Raw genomic sequence first — 17798 nt, 5'->3', positions numbered from 1 at the left:
TCTTTCCTGCTTCTGTCTTAGAACGGTTGTATTAAATTTGCATGTACGCCGCATGTCCGTTCCAGTTTGCCTTGAAAATGGCGGGGTGTTCTCCCGCCGACATATCGGCCGTCGCTGAAAATGTTACCTGACTGAATTCCCGGAAGTTATTTGAAAGTTGTATACGCTAAGAGAAACTCAGGTCTCACACTGAAATGTAACGTCCCCTGTCCAAAGAGCCACCAATGCGAACTAGAGGTGACCGAGACGTGTAATCAATGGCATCCTATACCATCAAGCCGGGCGATACGCCAGTATGCTGATGACGAATACACGCTTGCAATGAGCGTTCACGGCGATGTCGCCAAACACGAATGCGATCTTCATGATCCTGTAAACAGAACATGGATTCATCCGAAAAATGACGTTTTGCCATTCGTGCACCCAGATTCGTCTTTGAGGGATATGGCGGCTAAGGAGGGAAAGAAATCCGATGTGCACTCCTTGCGTATTCCGGGTGGAGTCATTCCTAATGTGGAAAGGGTCCTTCCGGATGCCATGAAGAGCACAGGGTGCAGCCAGCTCCAGGCGGTGGCACATGTCGGCACTAATGACGTGTGTCGCTTTGGATCTGAAGGAATTCTCTCTGAATTCCAGCGGCTATCTGATTTGGTGAAGGCTGCCGGTCTTGCTTACGAGATGAAGGCAGAGCTCACCATCCGCAGCATCGTTGACAGAGCCGACTGCGGACCTTTGTTGCAGAGTCGGGGGGAGGGTCTGAATCAGAAGCACAGACGGTTTTGCGACCATGTTGGCTGCAGATTCCTTGACTTGCGCCACAGGGTGGTGGGGTTTCGGGTTCCCCTGAACAGGTCAGGAGTTCATTACACTCAACTGGCGGCTGCACCGGTAGCGGAGGTTGTGTAGCGTGGAGTGGGCGGTTTTTTAGATTAGAAGGTCTCGGGAAAGTACGGGGTGGGCTGCAATCTCAAAGGGTGCATGGCAAATACAGGACGTGCTTGGATCAAGGAACAGTCGGAATTGTAGTTGTAAATTGTTGTAGTTGAGCTGGGAAAGTCCCTGAGCTTCAAACGCCAATAGAAAACACTGAAGCTGATATCGTTATACGTACAGAAAGCTGGCTAAAGCCTGAAGTAAGTTATGCAGAAATTTTTACGAAGGCTCAGACGGTGTTCAGGAAAGATAGATTAGGCAAAATTGGTGGTGGAGTGTTTGTGTCTGTCAGTAGTGGTTTATCTTGTAGTGAATTCGAAGTAGATACTTCGACCCCCAGACCCTCAGACTCCGATGATATAGTTGCTGAACAGTTCAGAGAAAATTTGAGCCTCGTAACAAATAAATACCCCACTCATACGGTTATAGTTGGTGGGGACTTCAAACCTCCCTCGATATGTTGGCAAAAATACTTGTTCAAAACCTGTGGTCGGCAGAAAAAATCTTCCGAGATTGTTCTAAATGCTTTCTCCGAAAATTATTTCGAGTAGTTAGTCCACGAACCCACGCGAGTTGTAAATAGTTGCGAAATCACACTTGACCTTAGCCACAAACAATCCAGAGCTAATAGAGAGTGTCATGAATGATACAGGGATTAGTGATCACAAGGTCGTTGTAGCTAGGCTCAATACCGTTTCTTCCAAATCCACCAGAAACAAACAAAAAATAATTTTACTTAAAAAAGCTGATAAAGTGTCACTATAAGCCTTCCTAAGAGGCAATCTCCATTCATTCCGAACTGACTATGCAAATGTAGACGAGATGTGGCTCAAATTCAAAGATATAGTAGCAACAGCAATTGAGAGATTCATACCTCATAAGTTGGTAAGAGATGGAACTGATCCTCCATGATACACAAAACAGGTCCGAACGCTGTTGCAGCGGCAACGGAAAAAGCATGCGAAGTTCAGAAGAACGCTAAATCCCGAAGATTGGCTAAAATTTACAGACGCGCGAAATTTGGCACGGACTTCAATGCGAGATGCCTTTAATAGGCTCCACAACGAAACGTTGTCTCGAAATTTGGTAGAAAATCCGAAGAAATTATGGTAGTATGTTAAGTACACAAGCGGCAAAACGAAGTCAATACTTCGCTGCGAAGTGCCGATGGTATTGTTACCGACGACTGTGCCGCTAAATCGGAGTTATTGAACGCATTTTTCCGAAATTCCTTCACCAGGGAAGACGAATGGAATATTCCAGAATTTGAAACACGAACAGCTGCTAGCATGAGTTTCTTAGAAGTAGATACGTCAGGGGTGGCGAAGCAACTCAAATCGCTTGATGCAAGCAAGTCTTCAGGTCCAGATTGTATACCGATTTGGTTCCTTTGAGATTACGCTGATGCAATAGCTCCCTACTTAGCAATCATATACAACCACTCGCTCACCGATAGATTGAAACATTGTGCAGGTCGCACCAGTGTATAAATAGTAGGAGTAATCCATCGAACTACAGACCTATAACATTGACGTCGGTTTGCAGTAGGGTTTTGGAGCATATAATGTATTCAGACATTATGAATCACCTCGAAGGGAACGATCTATTGATACGTAAACAGCACGGTTTCAGAAAACATCGTTCTTGTTTAACGCAGCTAGCTCTTTATTCGCACGAAGTAATGGCCGCTATCGACAGGGGATCTCAAGTTGATACCGTATTTCTAGATTTCCGGAAAGCTTCTGACACCGTCCCTCACAAGCAACTTCTAATCAAGCTGCGGGCCTATGGCGTATCGTCTCAGTTGTGCGACTGGATTTGTGATTTACAGTCGGGAAGGTCGCAGTTCGTAGTAATAGACGGCAAATCATCGAGTGAAACTGAAGTGATATTTGTTGTTCCCCAGGGAAGGGTCCTGGGACCTCTCATGTTCCTGATCTATATAAATGATCTGGGTGACAATCTGAGCAGTTCTCTTAGGTTGTTTGCAGATGATGCTGTAATTTACCGCCTAGTAAGGTCATCCGAAGACCAGTATCAGCTGCAAAGCGATTTAGAAAAGATTGCTGTATGGTGTGGCAGGTAGCAGTTGACGCTAAATAACGAAAAGTGTGAGGTGATCCACATGAGTTCAAAGAGAAATCCGTTGGAATTAGATTACTCGATAAATAGTATAATTTTCAAGGCTGCCAATTCAGCTAAGTACCGGGTGTGTTAAAATTACGAACAACTTCAGTTGGAAAGACCACATTGATAATATTGTGGGAAAGGCGAGCCAAAGGTGGCGTTTCATTGGCAGGACACTTAGAAGATGCAACAAGTCCACTAAAGAGACAGCTTACACTACACTCGTTCGTACTCTGTTGGAATATTGTTGCGCGGTGTTGGATCCTTACCAGGTGGGATTGAAGGAGGACATCGAAAGGGTGCAAAAAAAGTGCAGCTCGGTTTGTATTATCACGTAATAGGGGAGACGTGTGGCAGATATGATACGCGAGTTGGGATGGAAGTCATTAAAGCAAAGACGTTTTTCGTCGCGGTGAGATCTATTTACGAAATTTCAGTCACCAACTTTCTCTTCCGAATGCGAAAATATTTTGTTTTTCCCAACCTACATAGGTAGGACTGATCATCAAAATAAAATAAGAGAAATCAGAGCTCGAACAGAAAGGTTTAGGTATTGGTTTTTCCCGCACGCTGTTTGGGAGTGGAATGGTAGAGAGATAGTATGATTGTGGTTCGATGAACCCTCTGCCAGGAACTTAAATGTGAATTACGGAGTAATCATGTAGATGTAGATGAGCTCACCATCGCAGGCGCTCCTATCTGTGATGCAACGTCAATGGTAACCGCAGCCATGGTCTCTGAGCTGATAGTCTATGGTGTTGCAAACATTGTCGAACTGTTCGTGCAGATGGTTGTTGTCTTGCAAAAGTCCCCATCTGTTGACTCAGGGATCGAGACGTGGCTGCACGATCCGTTACAGCCATGCGGATAAGATGCCTGTCATTTCGACTGCTAGTGATACGAGGCCGTTAGGATCCCGCACGGCGATCCGTATTACCCTCCTGAACCCACCGATTCCATATTCTGTTAACAGTCATCGGGTCTCGGCAAGGCCAGAAGCAGTGTCGCGATACGATAAACCGCAACCGCGATAGGTTACAATCTGACCTTTATCAAAGCTGGAACCGTGATGGTACGCATTTCTCCTCCTTACACGAGGCTCCACAACTACGTTTCACCAGGCAACGTCGCTAAACTGCTGTTTGTATAAGAGAAATCGGTAGGAAACGTTCCTCACGTCAGCACGTTTTAGGTGTCGCCACCGGGGCCAACCTTGTGTGAATGCTCTAAAAGCTAATCATTTGCAAATCACAGCATCTTCTTCCTGTCGGTTAAATTTCGCGTCTGTAGCTTGTCACCCTCGTGGTGTAGCAATTTTAATGACCAGTAGTGTATTTAAGTAGACTAAGCAGTATTTTTATAATCAAGGATTAATTTCAAAGTAATATTTTTTCATTCATTTCATCTTCATTACCTCCATCTTGTAAACTGAAACGTACTTTTGTTTTATAGCCCTTTTTAATTTCTTTCTTCTGTTTTGGCTACCTTTCAAATAAACTAAGAACATGTAAACAGTTTATAATTTTTGAGATGATATCAATATATATTTAATAAACGGCTGATACAGCACAAGCAGGTTTTTACTGAGCCCTTATTGTACCTATAACCATGTGTAATTTCCATGGTAATGATCTACATTAATATGTAAATATGAAGATGTTGTTGTCGTTTTCCTTCTGTGCTTTGGACATACTGTAATCTTCGTGTTTTTAATGTGTAGGTAAATTCATTCTGATAAAATAATGGTCATGCCAGTGTTTCATACAACGTGTAACGAACGAGTAAACAAGAGCCTCTCTTTTAGTATAATGCAAGGCTCCTCTGAAAATCCTGTATCGACTGGGCAGATGATGGTTTTGTTTACAACAGGAACCACTCCGATCCCTAATTTCACAACCCATTAGCCAGCAGATGTGCAAACAAGAACAGCGGTCATCAGCTGTTTAGAACATCACAGTGCTCTACTAGGCATGGTCCTGTTGGAGGTGGGGTGCCGTTACCTTTCGCCGACCATGGGGAACTGAACTCATTTGCTGCCCGGAGTGGCCGAGCGGTTCTAGGAGCTTCAGTTGCAGGTTCGCAACCTGCCTCGACCATGGATGTGTGTGATGTCCTTAGGTTAGTTAGGTTTAAGTAGTTCTAAGTAGACCTCAGAAGGTAAGTATCATAGTGTTCAGAGCCATTTGAACCACTTTTTGAACTCACCTAGCCGGTTGTAGAGTTGGGTCCTACAGTTTGACATGGATACCGAATCATTGTGTACGTCGGAATTACATCTGTGCATCAGCACATTGTCAGGGGCGAAATGAGTCACAAGATACTGATAAAGATCCTAGGACTCACCGGGGATCGAACCCAAGGCGATTAATTATCTTTTAGAGTATAGTGAAGTTATTTCTCAGTCTGCTATCAGATGCTGCTGATGGGAGCAACGTCTTTTTCGAAGTGTGTCTGTCAGCATTATTGTTGCTCAGACATAAGTGTTTCAGCGAATACTTAAATCCAGCCAGTGTGTGAGTGTAAATTCATAAGTGCCTTTTACTAGCCGCATCTAATAATCGCTAGCTTCAATCAACTGGGAGGCGGAGTTACTTATGATATAGTGTGTCATGAATGTATTGACGAAGTCGACCTAACGTATTTCGTAAATAATCATGATGAACGTACTGAATTGATGGCCAACGAAGGCTATTTATTATAGTAGTCAGAGAATGAAATTTCGTCTGGTCAGGCTATGATTATGAGCAGAATGCTTTGCTGCTCAGAACAGCCTCGCCGCAGCTACATTATCGGCGCTGCCTCTGAGAGAGCAGTGCCGGCAGAGAGGCTTTGATAGCTCAAGCAGAGCAGCCGGATATTGCGAGTCCCACCAACCACACAGGAGTGCCTGAAGCTGGTAGCCCTTCCAGAGTCAGTCTGCGATAACAAGCTCCTAGTAAGAAGTTCATCTCCACATCACTTTCGTCAGTGCGTCAGTTTGTCTCTCCCTTTGCATTCCGACTGTCTCAGCAGATCGCAGGAAGACATACTTTCAGAGGATATCTTATTGTTTTCAACACCTCCTTGCTAACACTGCGTAACACAGTTTATATCAGACACATGTGGCAGTAATACGACCTTGGATTGTCTTACGACGACTACTTGGAATTTTTGTTTGTCTTATATGATTATACTTGTTCATTTTTTAAGCTGACACCCAAAAAGAAACGGGACACGTCTCGAATGGCGGGAAATGTGTGTGAGAGTGTGGAGGTTTGACTGAAGAAAGCAGCTTCAGATGGATGCAGGTTGCAGTAGTCATGCACATGAAGAGGCTCACACAGACTACCGTGGAGAGCAGCATTAATCCAGACTTCGGACCCATGAACAGAGGAAAAAACAAAATCAGTTTTAAATACTCTTATAGTTATTGGTTATTTAAAATTTGTACATATTAGAGGACTTTGTATGTATGTGAATCTCATTTTTCATTTAGGATTGTTACGCCCTGTGACGCCTGTTTTAAGTTTACTGCCAGTTATTAATAGTTTTATTTTACAAACATTGGTTCCGTGATAAATGAACTGAAAAGCTGGACATTCAACTTGCTGGAAAAATATACAAAATATAAGAGAATAAAACAAAATAAAAGTGTCTCAAACGCAGTTACTCGTGAATCCATAACAACATTTCCCTTTAGCACCGTACCTTCCAAATAATAGCATATTTTTTCAAGAGAAGTAATGTCTAAAAATTCGTGTACAGAGGTACATATGAGTCTTTGTAAGAGAAGAATGAATAAAACAAGGATGTCCGTCTTGACAGGCATTACACGTAAAGTGCGGAAGTATCAAATCTTCGACAAGCAGAACGCGTCTATTTGGTGGCAAGCCGGCAATCTGCGAGGAATGAAGCGGCGCCTGTGATGGCTGCAACCCTGCGCTACGTTGCTCTGGAGGCGTAACCGATATCTCGGCCAGGATTCATCCGGTCTCCATCCAGCGGCGGTGACGGCCATTACGGTAATGGAGGGAGCGGTATGGCGGATGCTCATCTGAGAAGACACGGAAAGTGCATCTCCTCAGACGCCTAAATCATCCTTGTGCCATTCTGTCTGGCTGCAAATACAGGCACGGATAGGAGGGTTATAGGAGAGGCATCAGAATTACTCTGTAACAAAAGACTACAAAGTCTTATGGAATTCCTGAGTGGGGGAACTATGTAGACCATATAGATTTATCACCGCCACGAGGAGGTCATAAATTAAAAAAAAATGTTTTGGACGATCATGCGTTTCAGTACGGCCAACACAGTGCCTAAACATTCATTTGTATTTTAGTCTTCAGTTCGGAGGCTGGTTGGATAGAACTCTCCACGCTATTCCACTCTGTGCAATACAGGTGCATAAATGTTACAACCTATTTCCATTGTACTTCTGTGTTCAAGACTCGCTAGATTTGCTCAATTTTTATGCCTTTAGACCCATACATAAATCCATGCACTAGTCAATGGATTATTCCTTGATGCCTCAGGATGCGTCCTTTGAGCCAGTGCTGCATATCAGTCAAATAGAGTTCTTCCAGTACGCTCTCATTCCATATCTCTTAATTAGTTATTCGACCCACCCATCAAGTCTAAGACAGTCTTCTGTACTCATATTTCTAACTCTTCTGTTCCCTTACTGCCTGCATTGTCTGTCATACAGGTTTCATATATACAAAGTGTTAAGACGTGTTGAATACTTTGAGAAGAGGAAGTACTTGTGTAAACAAGAAAACTTAGCCTCTGAAACATGAGTGTGGAAACACGTACGTTCGAAGATATGAACACTTATTCACCGGTGATGGAAGACGTTTGGTTACTAATGTAAGCCCAGTCGTTGCTTTAGCGCTCCGTTAACAGAATGAGGTTCTTTAATGTCTTCGGTATAAAGACACTGTAGGCACACATTTGTCTCAGCATCATATACACTGCAGTAAGTTGTGCTGTAACCACTGTGTAGTACCACTCGTGTGTACAGTAAATTAGTTCAAATTCTTTGTGTACATTGGTGTGTCTTACCTACTAACATTAATGGTTTCACATTTGATTTCTCCGTTATTGTGCTGTTGCTACGTACGAGCGATTCTGTACATAGCCTTTTCGCATCTTCATATATACCTCATATGTGAAATGATGGGTATGATCTCCGCTTTGATCTGGGACGTGGTAGTGTTGTAGAAGCGAACCTTTGCCTTATATGCAGAAAATTACGCACGTTTCAATCTATGAACTGACTTCCTGGTTTCCTGACTTTTCCAGCGGCTAACGCAGGAGCCCCTCAAACAGACTACATGATTGAAACGGACGAGCGCGAGCTACCTAAAATTGACTAAAGTATTGGAACCTGTGGGTGCGGTGTGAAAGCGTGATTCGCCGTCTTGTTAGGGTGCGTGATTCTTCCCGAACAATTTAAGAGTGCGCTTGATTCCTTACTCCGCCTGGTAAAAAGATGAATTTATACCGATGGACATTATATTTTGTGATATCAGGACTCATGCGGAGGCATAAATCCATTAGTTTATCCGTCATTCAATTTTCGAATGGAGCAGGAAAAGGACTGGCAGTGGTACAAGGTAGCCTTCACAGTGAACCAGGTGGTGGCCTGTGGACTATGTGTTTGGATTCAGATGTAGATACGATAATATTATAATTTCAATGGAAATACGTTAGAGATACTAAAATCGTGATGCAGCGGAATCAAGTGCACTAGAAAAATCATGGCAGTTGGACACGTTCTTGCACCTTCAAAGATTGTAGGATAAATAGTAAGGAAACTACAATTTTTTGATTATGAGAAGTTACAAAATTAATAACACTGAACCTTTGGATCTGTGATTCTACTAAGTATAAAATAAAAGCTGAGACGTCAGTAAACGCCACAATAGGTACATTTCAATTCAAGCAACTGCGAGGAGAATTGCAGACGACTTTCATAAAATTTGAAATGTAAATGTACCAGTACGAAAAATTTTCTACACATACACGTAGTATCCCCTCCCCCTCTCCCCCCTTCCGAGACCATGGACCTTGCCGTTAGCGGGGAGGCATGCGGCATTCGTGCCTCAGCGATGCAGATAGCCGTACCATAGGTGCAACCACAACGGAGTGGTATCTGTTCAAAGGCTAGACAAACGTGTGGTTCCTGAAGAGGGTCAACAGCCTTTGAAGTAGTTGCAGGGGCAATTGTCTGGATGATTAACTGATCCGGCCTTGTAACAAAAACCAAAACGGCCTTGCTGTGCTGGTAATGCGAGCGACTGAAAGTAAGGGGCCACTACTGCCATAATTTTTCTCGATGGCATGCAGCTTTACTGTATGATTAAATGATCGTGGCGTCCTCTTGCGTAAATATTTCGGAGGTAAATTAGTCCCCAAGTCGAATCTCCGGGCGGGGAGTATTCAAGAGGAAGTAGTTGACAGGAGAAAGAAAACTGGCCTTTTACTGGTCGGAGCATGGAATGACAGAACCCTTAATCGGGCGGGTAGGTTAGAAAATTTAAAAGGGAAATGCATACGTTAAATTAGATATAGTGTGAATCAGTGAAGTTCGGTAGCAGGAAGAACAAGACTTCTACTCAGGTGAACACGGGGTTATATATACAAAATCAGATGGGGGTAATGCAGTAGCATGTTTAAGAATGAATAAAAAAATAGGAGCGCGGATAAGCTACTACTAACAGCATAGTGAAAGCATCATCGTAGCCACGATAGACACGAAGGACACGCCTATTACGGTAGTATAAGTTTATATTCCAACTAGCTCCTTAGATGATGAAGAGATCGAAGAAATATATGGTGCGATAAGAGAAATTATTTGGATTGTTACGATAAAAATAGTAGCTGAATATGGAATGGGCGGAAGGAGTGAAAGAGGAAGCCGCCTGGTAGAGATTTGCGCAGACCATAACTCAATAATAACTAACCACTGGTTTAAGAATCATGAAAGAAGATTGTATACTTGGAAGAGGCCTTGAGGCACTGGAATATTTCAGATACATCGTATAATGGTAAGAACGAGATTTAGGTACAGAAGATACTCGATAGTTCGAGTGTAGATAGTTCGAGTTTCCAATATTCCGACCTTTTTTTTTCTAATGGTTGCAACGATCTACTTTCTTTTTTTACTGACATGATAAATAATGATAACATCATTGCAAAAGATAGATAGGGAGACTACAGCTCAGTGACAAAGCAGATAACAATGCAATCCACACCGACGATTACCTCGCTGCCCTGTTGCACTAACATCTGTTGTCAGTATGTCACGAAATACCCCGACTGCTGCCGGCTGCTACCGATCAAAACTGGGGAGTTCATACGCTGTTGAACTTCCCAGTACCTGTACTGTATAGTGTTGTGTGTCGTTTTGTTTGTTGACTGTGTGTTCCGTTTTACACCTTACAAAGATGAGTGCTGTAACAAAAACAAGAAATTCGTTCCTTTGCACCTTAAACTGACAAAGGAGAAACACTAAACAATCTTTATCTCGAATATGCCGTCAGCGAAGTTACTGTTGGTGACTGGCGAAGAAACCGACTTAAATGGGAACAGTTTTCTTCACAGAAATGCTCACATTAATCTCTCAGTCGAAGAAGTACAAAGAAGTCAGACTTCGAAAAAACAAGTGAGGCATTGTTGATATGGTTTACCCAACAGAGACAGAAGGGTGCTCCGATTTCTGGCCTAGTCTTGCAAGAAAAATCTTAGTTTTTCAGAAACCAGTTGCAGGAAGGAGATGACAATTTTGCCGTTAGTGTGTGCTGGCTTGACAACTGGAAGAAGAGGTATGGAGTGCGTCACCTAGACGTATGTGGAGAACAATTCTCTGGTGACGATCAGGCCGTTTCAAAATTTATCGTCGAGTTTAAAAAAATCGTCACTGACGACAATTTGTCTAATGAACAAATATATAACTGTGACGAAACTGGGCTCAATTTTAAAATGTTACCAGCGAGAACACTTGCTTCTTGTGAATAAGAAAGTGCTCCTGGGAACAAAAAAAGCAAAGAGCGGCTCACAATTATGGCAGCTTCAAAGCAACTGGAAACCACAAACTAAAACTAGTTATGATTGGGAAGTCTGCCAAACCAAGAGCATTCAAGAATGTATCCATCTCAGCTCTTCCGGTTGTGGATACACATCAGAATAATGCCTGGCTGAATCAGGAAATCTCCAATAACTGGTTTCTTAACTCATTTGTACCTGACTGCAAGAATTTTTTAAAAGAAAGAGGACTGCCATACAAAGCAATTTTGCTCATGGATAATGCGTCCTCCTTCTTGTGAATAAGAAAGTGCTCCTGGGAACAAAAAAAGCAAAGAGCGGCTCACAATTATGGCAGCTTCAAATGCAACTGGAAACCACAAACTAAAACTAGTTATGATTGGGAAGTCTGCCAAACCAAGAGCATTCAAGAATGTATCCATCTCAGCTCTTCCGGTTGTGGATACACATCAGAATAATGCCTGGCTGAATCAGGAAATCTCCAATAACTGGTTTCTTAACTCATTTGTACCTGACTGCAAGAATTTTTTAAAAGAAAGAGGACTGCCATACAAAGCAATTTTGCTCATGGATAATGCGTCCTCACATCGAAGTGCAGGAGAACTGCTGTGCGACGGTATCTGCGCCTTGTTTTTCCCACCAAACGTTACCTGTCTCATTCAGCCCATGGATCAGGGCGTTATGGAATGTCTAAAAAAAAAGTAGCGATGGCGATTGCTACAGTCAATCCTACATTCCGAAGACAACGAAAGCATTGCAGGAGCTTTGAATAAAGTGACTTTGAAGGACGTCTTGTACTGGATTAGCGAATCTTGGAGTGAAATAATCAGACACAATTTCTAAGTCATGGAGGAAAATTGTACAGGACAGTATGTCAGACACAGAAACTGAAGATTTAGAAGATGAGGACGATCAACTATTGTATAATTTAATCAGAAGATTGCCAGGGTGTGAAGAGGGAAGAGAGGTGGAAGTAGGCGAGTGGTTACATTCGGACGAACAGTTGGAAGTGTCAGACTCTTCTATAACTGACATGGCTAACATTCCATCGCGGTGTGAGAGTGACGAGGATGACGAGGCAGAGGCTGCACCGATGATGAGTCACACCGATAGCTACGCTGCTCTCGAGGCCGCCATATGCTACGTGGAACAACACCCTGAGGCGACACCAACTGACCTACTGCTCCTGAGACGGTGCGTGACATTGCCGCGAGGAAACGTTGCAGCTTCGCCAAGCAAAAGACACTTTTTTTATTTTTTATTTATTTAATTATTGTTCCGTGGGACCAAATTAAGGAGATGTCTCCATGGTCATGGAACGAGTCAATACATGAAATTATAACACGATATTAGAAACAGATAAAATGAAATATAAAAAAAAAACATATTTAGGTGACAAGTCGTAAGTTTAAATAAAGAAAATCAACATGTAACACTGGAATTAGCTTAATTTTTTAGCTCTTCCAGGAGCTCCTCGACAGAATATAAAGAAGTGAGCCATGAGGAAACTCTTCAGTTTAGACTTAAAAGAGTTTGGGCTACTGCTAAGACTTTTGAGTTCTTGTAGCAGCTTATTGAAAATGGATGCAGCAGAATACTGCACTCCTTTCAGCACAAGAGTCAAGGAAGTGCATTCCACATGAAGATTGGATTTCTGCCTAGTATTAACTGAGTGAAAGCTGCTAACTCTTGGGAATAGGCTAATATTGCTAACAACAAACGACATTAAAGAAAATATATACTGTGAGGGCAATGTCAGAATTCCCAGACTATTGAATAGGGGACGAGAACAGGTTCTCGAACTTACACCACATATAGCTCGAACAGCCCGTTTTTGAGCCAAAAATACCCTTTTTGAATCTGAAGAATTACCCCAAAAAATAATACCACACGACATAAGCGTATGAAAATATAAGAAGTAGACTACCTTTCGTGTTGAAGTGTCACTTATTTCAGATACTGTTCTAATGGTAAATAAAGCAGCATTTAGTTTCTGAACAAGAACCTGGACATGGGCTTTCCACAGCAGCTTACTATATATCCCAACGCCTAGGAACTTGAACTGTTCCGTCTCGCTTATAATACGCCCCTTCTGTCCGTTCAAAATATCGGTTCTTGTTGAATTGTGAGCTAGAAACTGTAAAAACTGAGTCTTACCGTGATTTAGCATCAAATTCTTTTCCACAAGGCACAAACTTATTTCATGAACTACATTATTTGATACTGTTTCAATATTACACACAAGATCCTTCACTACCAAACTGGTGTCATCAGCAAACAGAAATATTTTTGAATCACCTGTAATACTACAAGCCATATCATTTATATAAATAAGATACAGCAGTGGCCCCAGCACCGACCCTTGGGGAACGCCCCACTTAACAGTGCCCCATTGGGACTGAACATCACTACCACTCTCAATATTGCGGAGAATTACCTTCTGCTTTCTGTTCTTAAAGTAAGAGGCGAACCAGTTGTAAGCTACTCCCCTTACTCCATAATGGTCCAACTTCTGCAGTAACATTTTGTGGTCAACACAGTCAAAAGCCTTCGTTAAATCAAAGAAAACACCTAGCGTTCGCAACCTTTTATTTAATCCGTCCAAAACCTCACAGAGATAAGAGAATATAGCATTTTCTGTAGTTAAACCATTTCTAATACCAAATTGAACATTTGACAGCAAATTATGTGAATTTAAGTGCTCCAGTGACCTTGTATATACAACCTTCTCGATAACTTTAGCAAACACCGATGACATAGAAATATGTCTATAATTGTCAATATTATCTCTGTCTCTCTTTTTATAAAGTGGCTTCACTACTGAGTACTTTAATCGGTCAGGAAACCGACCACTCCTAAAGGGAAAGATACAGATATGGCTAAGTACTGGGCTAACATACATAGAACAATACTTCAGTATTCTGCTAGATACCCCGTCATATCCATGAGCGTTCTTGGTCTTTAGTGATTTAATTATTAACTCAATCTCCCTCTTGTCAGTATCATGGAGGAGCATTTCAGGTAACAGTCTCGGAACACTTTTTTCTAAGCGCGCTATATGATTCCCTGTTGGGACTAGGTTTCCATTTAGTTCACCTGCTATATTCAGAAAGTGATTATTAAATACTGTACATATATGCGACTTATCAGTAACACGGACATTCCCACTACGCACTGATTCTATATCCTCGATCTGTCTCTGCAGACCAGCCACTTCCTTTACGACTTACCATATGGTTTTAATTTTATGCTGAGACTGAGCTATTCTATCTGCATACCACATACTTTTTGCCTTCCTAACAACAGTTTTAAACACCTTACAATACTGTTTGTAATGGGCTGCTGCATTTAGATTCTGACTATTTCTAACGTTTTGATATAATTGCCACTTTGTTCTACAAGATATTCTTATCCCTCTAGTCAGCCACCCAGGCTGCCTGTTTGTGCTAGTACCCTGTTTTGAACGTTCTAACGGAAAGCAACTTTCAAAGAACACGAGAAAAGTCTTGAGAAAAGCATTATATTTATCGTCTACTGTATCAGCGCTAGAAACATCTTTCCACTCTTGTTCCTTGATAAGGTTTACAAAGGTCTCTACAGCAACTGGATCAACTTTCCTAAACAGCTGATGACTATATTTAACACGTGTTGCAGCACAAAAATCTTTTAGAGTTAAAATTTGTGCATCATGATCTGAAAGTCCATTCATCTTTTTACTAACAGAATGCCCTTCTAGTAATGAGGAATGAACAAAAATGATGTCTATGGTTGCTCTACTGTTTCGTTGCACTCTCGTTGGAAAGAATACGGTTTGCATAAGATTATATGAATTAAGGAGGTCTACCAGCATCCTCTTCCTTGCACAATCACTTTTACAATTAATATTGAAGTCACCACATATAACTAACTTTTTGTATTTCCTATGAAGTGAACCAAGAACCTCCTCTAGCTTTAGCAAAAATGTTGTGAAATCGGAGTCTGGGGATCTATAAATAACAACAGTTAGAAATTTAGCTCCATTAAATTTAACCACACCTGCACAACATTCAAATACCTTTTCAGTGCAGTACTTTGAAACATCAATTGACTCAAATGGAATGCCATTTTTCTCATACATGGCTACTCCCCCACACCGCAAAGAGCTCCTAGAAACGCTGCCAGCCAACCTGTATCCTGGTAAACGAAGCCTCTGAATTATTTACTTATTTAAGAAGTGTTCAGATATACCAATCTTTTCAGAGTCAATATCTATAAGCAATTCACTAACTTTATCTCTAATACCTTGTACATTTTGATGAAATATATTAATTCCCTCATTACTCGGATACCTAAGCTTTGTCAAAAGTGGTTTCTTTGTTAGAGAGACTTCCCTTAAGAAGGAATACTTATCAGCTGACTTCAACCTAAAAAATTTACTGCTCTAACACCCATAACTACCGGAATTTTCTTATGAGTGACCCCACCACCCCTACCTATGCTGTCACCTATAAGCTTTGCCAACCTCCCCTTTCCATACCTGTTGAGGTGCAGGCCATGTCTAGTGGAACCCGTCCTGCTGATAGGCTCCTCCGACACCACTGAAATGTGACTCATGCCTTCTGTCCCCAGCGCACCCCCAAGTCTCATGTTATTACGCCTGACGGCTGTATTAAGATGAGGCCGATCGTGACGCTGAAACAGTTTCACGAAATGCACATTCGTGTTGCCAGTCTGAGTGGCTATGTTTTCCAGGTCACCATCTATGTCATACTCCCCATCCCTATCAATACTATTACCAGCCCCACCCACAATCACTACCTGATCCTCTTTAGTAAAATCCCTACATAACGCCCCTATGTTAACAGTCACCTGAGCCAATCCTGCATTAGGCTTCACAATGCTGGTGACCTGGTACTCACCCCCAAAAACTTCCAGCAACTACCATAAGAACTACCTAACAGCAGAACCTTCTTCTTTCTCTTATACTTTGCAACTGTCCTAGCCATCGTAACAGCTGAGATCTGCTGCATACTTCCTACATCTGCAGCTACTAGAGATTCCTCTCCTCTAGACTCTAACAGTTGGTCATATCTATTACAAACATCAATAGTAAAACTATCCGAAAATCTCCTTCTCCTAGCAGATCTCTTGCCAACAACCAGCTCCCATTCCCCAACCTCCTTCTCCCTCCTCATCCTATTTAGCTCCTCCTGTGCGTTTTTCAACTGCACCTGAAGGGCACAGATCTTACGCTCCTGCTCCTCTATTAACTTACACTTGCTACATAACTTGCAGTTCCTGCAGAGGATCTCAGCAGAATGCCCACTGGCATCCCCAGTGCATTTCCCCCAGTGAAAATACTTAGAACACGTCTCACACCGCAATCCACTACTCACGAACCTACGGCAAAGCCCACACTTCTCACTCATTGTAAAATTTTATTTTTCTAAGTTCCGCTACTACAATAAGACGAAGTTAAAAAACTGACTACAATAATCACAAACTTACTCTACAAGGGAAGTAACTACTATTATTAACAGTATCAATAAACAACAAATGTGAATATAACAAGAGACTAATACAGAAAGCGAATCAAACGTCTAATTACACAGTAAGGAAGCTGAAAACAGTTCCCAAAAGGTTCTTCTGAAATTATTTCACCAGAAAACACAAAAAACACCTGTTGAAGACTACTAAAGTTCTTAAATAAACCACTGTACACAAAAAATTAATCAGTACTTAGCTTTCGATGCGCCGCTACAGCTGCAACTGGTCAGCGCGTAATGTAAACACAGGTAAGAGGTTACGTTGCTCCATACGAAACACTCACAAATATCAGGTCACAACACAAGAAAGGCAGAGGTGAATGAAGAAACCACTAATAAATCACTTATATAGTAAATATTGTCACAAAAACCATTAAAATATGTATCCGAAAACCTAAAAATATATTTAAAAAACTTAGAGAGCGATCTCACACGCAGTCAATCGCGTATGACGTTACTATTACTTGTCTACATAAATAATTATTGTTATTCTGCCAATGCAAATGCATGTGTAAGTACTTTTATTTTAATAAAGTTCATATTTTGACCTGTATTACAATAATATTTCTTTTTCCCATTTAAATTTCGATAGTCCGCGTTTTAGGTAGTTCGAGATGGTTCCGGTCCCTTTCACCTCGAACTATCGAGACTCTACTGTAGCAGGTTTTAAAGTGTAAGATGTTTCCAGTGGCAGATGTAGACTCTGACCACGATTTCTTGGCTATGAACTGTAGATTAAAACTTAAGAAACTGAAAAAAGATAGGAATTTAAGGAGATGGGACAAGGATCAACTGGAAGAACCAGAGGTTGTAGAGAGTTTCAGAGAGAGCATTTGGGAACGATTGACAAGAACAGTGGAAACAAATACAGTAGAAGAAGAATGAGTAGGTTTGAGAGACGAAATAGTGTAGGAAGCAGAGGATCAAGTAGGTAAAAAGACGAGAACTTATAGAAATTATTGGGTAGCACAAGAGATATTGAATTTAATTGATAAAAGGAAAAAAATGTAAACAGAATCAAGCGAAAAGGAATAAAAAGTCTTAAAAATGAGATCCACAGAAAGTGAAAAATTGCTAAGCAGGGATGGCTTGAGGTCAGCTGTAAGGAGGTAGAAGCTTATACCACTAGGGTTAAGATAGATACTGCCTACATGAATATTAAAGAGACCTTTGGAGAAAAGAAGACAA

The sequence above is a fragment of the Schistocerca gregaria genome, chromosome 2, assembly GCF_023897955.1.
Source record: "Schistocerca gregaria isolate iqSchGreg1 chromosome 2, iqSchGreg1.2, whole genome shotgun sequence".
Taxonomy (NCBI): domain Eukaryota; kingdom Metazoa; phylum Arthropoda; class Insecta; order Orthoptera; family Acrididae; genus Schistocerca; species Schistocerca gregaria.
The sequence above is the reverse complement of the archived record's forward strand: the minus strand, read 5'-3'. Positions refer to the sequence as shown.